The sequence below is a fragment of the Chlorocebus sabaeus genome, chromosome X (genome assembly GCF_047675955.1).
Source record: "Chlorocebus sabaeus isolate Y175 chromosome X, mChlSab1.0.hap1, whole genome shotgun sequence".
Classification (NCBI taxonomy): Eukaryota; Metazoa; Chordata; class Mammalia; order Primates; family Cercopithecidae; genus Chlorocebus; species Chlorocebus sabaeus.
In genome coordinates, this window is record NC_132933.1 from 111946208 (window position 1) to 111952983 (window position 6776).

The 6776-nt window shown below is 37.2% G+C and overlaps 1 pseudogene; it reads left to right on the forward strand.

Moving 5' to 3' along the window:
- Positions 1-2533: 2533 nt before the first annotated feature.
- On the forward strand, positions 2534-3522 carry LOC103231822 (syntenin-1-like; annotated as a pseudogene).
- Positions 3523-6776: the final 3254 nt, after the last annotated feature.

Consider the following 6776-nt stretch of genomic DNA (forward strand, 5'->3'; position numbering starts at 1 on the left):
ACTATAAAAAAAACCAGAAGATAACAAGTGTTGGCAAGAATATGTAGAAATCCCTTGTGCACTGTTGGTGGGAATGCAAAATGGCACAGCTGCTATGGAAAACAGTATGGAGGTTCCTCAAAAAATAAAAAATAGAATTACATATGATCCAGCAATTCTACCTCTGGGTATATATACTCAAAACGATTGAAAGCAGAGTCTCAAAAATATATTTGTACACCCGTGTTTATAGCAGCGTTAGTCATGATAGCCAAAAGGTGGAAGCAACCCAAATGTCCACTGACAAATTAATGAGTAAAAAAAATATGATATAGACACACAATGGAATATTATTTAGCCTTAAAAAGAAAGTAAAGTCTGACTCATGCTATGACATGGATGAACATTGAAGACATGCTACATGAAAGAAGCTAGTCACAAAAAGATAAATATTGTATGGTTCCATCTATATGGGGTACCCAGAGTAGTCAAATTTGTAGAGGCAGAAAGTAGAATGGTGGTTGCCAAGGGCCAAGGGGGGTGGGGAATGGAGAGTTATTATTTAAGGGATGGAGAGTTTCAACTTTGCAAGATTAAAAAGGGTTCTGGAGATTGGTTGCATAACACTGTAAATGTATTTAACACTGCTGAACTGTACACTTAAAAATGGTTAAGATGGTTAATTTTGTGTTATGACAATTAAAAAATTTTAAAAAGCACACACACAAATAATAGGATAACATTTTTCATGCATAAGGCAGAATTTAGAACTAATTTTGACAGTGATGTGGGGAAGTTTGTACTTTCTTTAATTTCTGTTGGAGAATTGCTATAGCATTTTAAGAAAGTAATTTGGTAGGATCTATTAAAATGAAAGATGCACATGTTCTTTGACACAGTAATCCCACTTTTGGGACTGTAACCTGTAGAAATACTTGTACCAATACATAAATATATATGTGTAAAGATGTTTTTTGCATTGGTCGTAACTGGAAATAATCTCCCCACCAAAAACGGGCAAATGGTTGGATATTATACAACTATTTATTTATTTATTTTTAAATTTTATTTTATTTTATTTTAAGTTCCAGGATACATGGGTAGGACGTTCAGGTTTGTTACATAGGTAAACATGTGCCATGGTGGTTTGCTGCACCTATCAGCCCATTACCTAGGTATTAAGTCCCACATGCATTAGCTGTTTATCCTGATGCTCTCCCTCCTCCCGCCCCCAAGACAGGCCCCAGTGTGTATTGTTGCCCTCCCTGTGTCCATGTGTTCTCATTGTTCAGCTCCCACTTATAAGTGAGAACATGTGATGTTTGGATTTCTGTTCCTGTATTAGTGTGCTGAGAGTAATAGCTTCCAGCTCTATCCATGTCCCTGCAAAGGACATGATCTCATTCCTTTTTATTACCCAACTATTTAAAAGAAAGAGTAATAGCTATAAGGATTGACCTGGAGAGATAAGTATGAGATATCATTTTATCAATAATATGACATATTATTGTAAGATAATAGGCAAGTTCCACAGAAAAGCATATAGTATGATTCTGCTTGTGTGAAAAGTAAATTTAAAAATCCCTATAATCTGTTTATATATTGTGATGGTTAATTTTGTGTATCAACTTGGCCAGGTTATGGTGCCAAGTCGTTTGCTCAAACACTAGTCTAGATGTTATTGTAAAGATATGTTTTTAGATGTGACTAACATTTAAATCACTAGAGTTTGAATAAAGCAAGCTACCTCTATAATGTAGGTGGGCCTCATCTAATCAGTTGAAAGCCTTAAAAACAATGACTGAGGTTCAACGAAGGAGGAGGAATTCTCAAGGCTGCAACATTAACTCTCACCTGAATTCAGATTTCAGACTTGCCAATCCCCACAATCTCATGAGCCAATCCATTAGAATAAGCCACCTCTGGTGAGAAACTCGAAGGTTTCCCAGTAAGATTAGGAAAAAGGCAAGAATGTCCCCTCTTACCACTCCTTTTCAACGTTGTAATGGCAGTCGTAGCTAATGCAATAAGACAAGAAAAAAAAAAGTAAAAGATATACAGATTTTTTTTGTTTGTTTGTTTGTTTTGAGACGGAGACTCACTCTGTCACCCAGGCTGGAGTACAGTGGCCGGATCTCAGCTCACTGCAAGCTCCGCCTCCCGGGTTTACGCCATTCTCCTGCCTCAGCCTCGGGAGTAGCTGGGACTACAGGCGCCGGCCACCATGCCCGGCTGGTTTTTTGTATTTTTAGTAGAGACGGGGTTTCACTGTGTTAGCCAGGATGGTCTCGATCTCCTGACCTCGTGATCCGCCCGTCTCGGCCTCCCAAAGTGCTGGGATTACAGGCTTGAGCCACCGCACCCGGCAAGATATACAGATTGAGAAGGAAGAAATAAAGTTGTCTGTTCACAGATGGCATGGTCATCTATGTAGAAAATTCGAGAGAGTTGACAAACACTCTTGGAATTAAGAAGTCATCATAGAGAAGTGGTGCCAGTGACCAGAGGCAGTGGCAGTGAGTGGGTCCTTGTGGGCTAGAAGAGCCCTGCAAAAATGTCTCTCTATCCATCTCTTGAAGACTTGAAGGTAGACAAAGTAATTGGGGCTCAAAATACTTTTTCTGCAAACTCTGCCAATCCAGCAATTTTGTCAGAAGCTTCTGCTTCCATCTCACGAGATGGAAGTCTCTATCCCAAACTATATCCGGAGCTCTCTTAATACATGGGCCTGAGTTTAAATGAAGAAGAAATATGTGTAAATGTGGCCATGGTTTCTGGTGCACCAATTCAGGGGCAGCTGGTAGCAAGAAGTTCCAGTATGAACTATATGGTGGCTCCTGTAACTGGTAATGACGTTGGAATTCATAGAGCAGAAATTAAGCAAAGGATTTGTGAAGTCATTTTGTGTAAGGATCAAAATGGAAAAATTGGACTCAGGCTTAAATCAATAGATAATAGTATATTTGTTCAGCTAGTCCAGACTAATTTTCCAGCCTCATTGGTTGGTCTGAGATTTGGGGACCAAGTGCTCCAGATTAATAGTGAAAACTGTGCAGGGTGAAGCTCTGATAAAGCGCACAAGGTGTTCAAACAGGCTTTTGGAGAGAAGAGAAGATTACCATGACCATTCGTGACAGGCCCTTCGAATGGACGATTACCATGCATAAGGATAGCACTGGACATGTTGGTTTTATCTTTAAAAATTGAAAAATAACATCCATAGTGAAAGATAGATCCGCAGCCAGAAATGGTCTTCTCACAGAACATAAAATCTGTGAAATCAATGGACAGAATGTCATTGGATTGAAGGACTCTCAAATTGCAGACATATTGTCAACATCTGGGACTGTAGTTACTATTACAATCATACTTGCTTTTATCTTTGAACATATTATTAAGCGGATGGCACTAAGCATTATGAAAAGCCTAACGGACCACACCATTCCTGAGGTTTAAAATTCACGGCACCATGGAAATGTAGCTGAACGTCTCCAGTTTCCTTCTTTGGCAACTTCGGTATTATGCACATGTAGCTTTCCCAGAGCCAGCGAGCATATGCTGCATGAGGACCTTTCTATCTTTTTTTTTTTCTTTTTTGAGATGGAGTCTTGCTCTGTCGCCCAGGCCAGAGTGCCAGTGGCACGAGCTCAGCTCACTGCAACCTCTGCCTCCCGGGTTCAAGTGATTCTCCTGCCTCAGCCTCCTGAGTAGCTGGGATTACAGGCCTGCACCACCACGCCTGGCTAATTTCTGTATTTTCGGTAGGGACGGGATTTCACCATGTTGGTCAGGCTGGTCTCGAACTCCTGACCTCGTGATCCACCCGCCTCGGCCTTCCAAAGTGTTGGGATTACAGGCGTGAGCCACCTTGCCTGGCCTTCTATCTTACATTATGATTGGGAATCTTACTATTTCATCTGATACCTTGTTCAGATTACAAAATAGTTGTAGCCTTATCCTGGTTTTACAGATGTGAAAGTTTCAAGAGATTTACTGACTTTCCTAGAATAGTTTCTCTGCCGGAAATCTGATGCTTTTTTAAGCCATTGTGATTAGGATGACTGATACAGGTATAACTTTGTGTGAAAACTAGTCACCTTTCTCCTAGGTAATGAGTAGTGCTGTTCATATTACTTTAGTTCTATAGGATATTTGCATTTTTAACATGCTACCATAGTACCTTTAGAATGATTGCCTTTGATTTTTCAAAAAACTCTGTGTGTGTGTGTGTGTGTGTAACATGCCAATTAAGAACACCAGTTTCATTCCATGTAAGCATCAAACAGTGTATGTAGGTTGCAAGAAATTGTGATGATTGTTCTTAAATTTTAACTACCTTCACTTAAAAGGCAACAACTTGAACTGTTGCCTTAACTATGTTAAGCATCTAGACTAAAAGCCAAAATATAATTATGGTTGCCTTTTTAAAATCCAAAATGTAGTTCTCTATTAACCTGAAATGTACACTAGCCATTAAATGTATTAACCTGAAATGTACACAGAACAGTTTAATGGTACTTACTGAGCTATAGCATAGCTGCTTAGTTGTTTTTGAGATTTTTTAGTCAATGCATAATGGAAACTTCTTTCTACTAAAAGTTGCCAGTACCACTTTGTGAGAAACAAATTGCTATATATTTAATGTAAAAATTATTACACTAAATAGGATAAACTTTTGACTCCCCTTTTGTTCATCTGTGGATTAAGTGGTATAAGGCTTAATTTTGGCATTTGACTCTTAAGATTATGTAACCTACTACTTCAAGATGGTCTTAGAATATTTTTCTGGTAATTTGTTCCATTTCCTGACTCCTCCTTGCAAACAAAATGATAGTGACACTTTATTCTGACTTTTTTCTTCTTTTTGGTTTATGTCTATTCTAATTAAATATATATACATAAAGTTAAAAAAAGTCATCATATCAAGGTTGCAGGATATAAAGTTAATACACAAAAGTCAATTGCTTTCCTAATATATCAAAAATGAACAAGTGGAATTTGAAACTTAAAATATACATTTACATTAGCACCCCCAAAAACGAAATACTTCAGTATAGATTTGACAAAATATGTACAAGATACACACGAGGAAAGCTGTAAAACGCTGACAAAGGTATGAGTATCAAGGAAAAACTAAATAAATGAGGAGCTGTTCCATGTTCATGGATAGTAAGGCTCAATATTGTCAAGATGGCAGTTCTTCCCAACTTGATCTATAGATTTAATGCAATCACAATCAAAATCCCAGCAATTTATTTTGTAGAGATTGACAAACTAATTCTAAAGTTTATACAGAGAAACAAAAGACCAAGAATAGCCAACACACTGTTGAAGGAGAAAAACAAAGTTGAAATACTGACACTACCCAACTTAAAGACTTACTATAAAGCTACAGTAAGCATGTGGTATGGATGAAAAAATAGGCAAATAGATCAATGGAACAGAAGAGAGAGTCCAGAAATAGACCCACATAAATACAACTGATCTTTGAGGCAGCAAAAGCACTACAGTGGAGAAAAGATAAACATTTCAACAAATGGTGTTGAAACAACTAGATATCCACATGCAAAAAAATGACTCTAGACACAGACCTTACACTCTTCACAAAAATTAACTCAAACTGGATCACAAGCTTAACTGTAAAATACAAAACTATAAAACTCCTAGAAGATAACTTTGGAGAAAATCTAAATAACCTTGGATTTGGTGATGACTTTTTAGATACAACACCAAAGGCATGACCCATGAAATAAATTCATGGACTTCATTAAAATTAAAAATTTCTGCTCTGCAAAAGACACTATCAAAACAATAAAAAGACAAACCACAGACTGGGAGAAAATATTTGCAAAAGGCATATCTGATAATGGGCTGTTATCCAGAATATACAAGGTAAAACTCAACAATAAGAAAAGAACCAAATCAAAAAATAAGTCAAAGACTTTAACAGACACCTCACCAAAGATAGGTGGGAAATAAGCATATGAATGGTTTTATTTCCTGTGGGGAGCCAAAAAAATTAAGAAAAGAAAAAAAATTTTTTGAAAGATGCTTGCATTGTATGTCATCAGGGAAATGCAAATTAAAACAAGATACCAGTACATATGTATTAGAATCGCCAAAATCCAGATTAAATATTTAAATCTAAGACCTCAAATTATAAAAATCCTAGATGAAAACCTTGGAAATGTTTTTCTGGATATCAGCCTTGGCAAAGAATTTACGACTAAGTCCTCCAATTGCAACAAAAACAAAAATTGACAAGTGGGACCTAATTAAACTAAAGAGGCTTGGAAAGCAAGAGAAACTATCAGCAGAGTAAACAGACAAGTTACAGAATGGGAGAAAATATTTGCAAACTATGCATCCAACAAAGGCCAAATATCCAGAGTTTATAAGGATCTTAAACAACTCAACAAGCAAAAACCAAATAACCCTGTTAAAAATTGGGCAAAGGACATTAACAGACACTTCTCAAAAGACAACGTGCATGTGACCAAGAAACATAAAAAAATGCTCAACATCACTAATCATCAGAGAAATGCAAACCAAAACCAAAATGAGATACCATCTCACACTAGTCAGGATGATGATTATTAAAAAGACAAAAAAATAACAGATGCTGGCAAAGCTGCAGAGAAAAGGGAATGCTTATAGACTGTTGACGGGAATGTGAATTAGTTCAGCCACTGTGGAAAGCAGTTTGGAGAATTCTCAAAGAGCTAAAAACAGAACTACTGTTCAACCCAGAAATCCCATTACTCGATATAAACCCAAAGGAAAAGAAACTGTTCTAC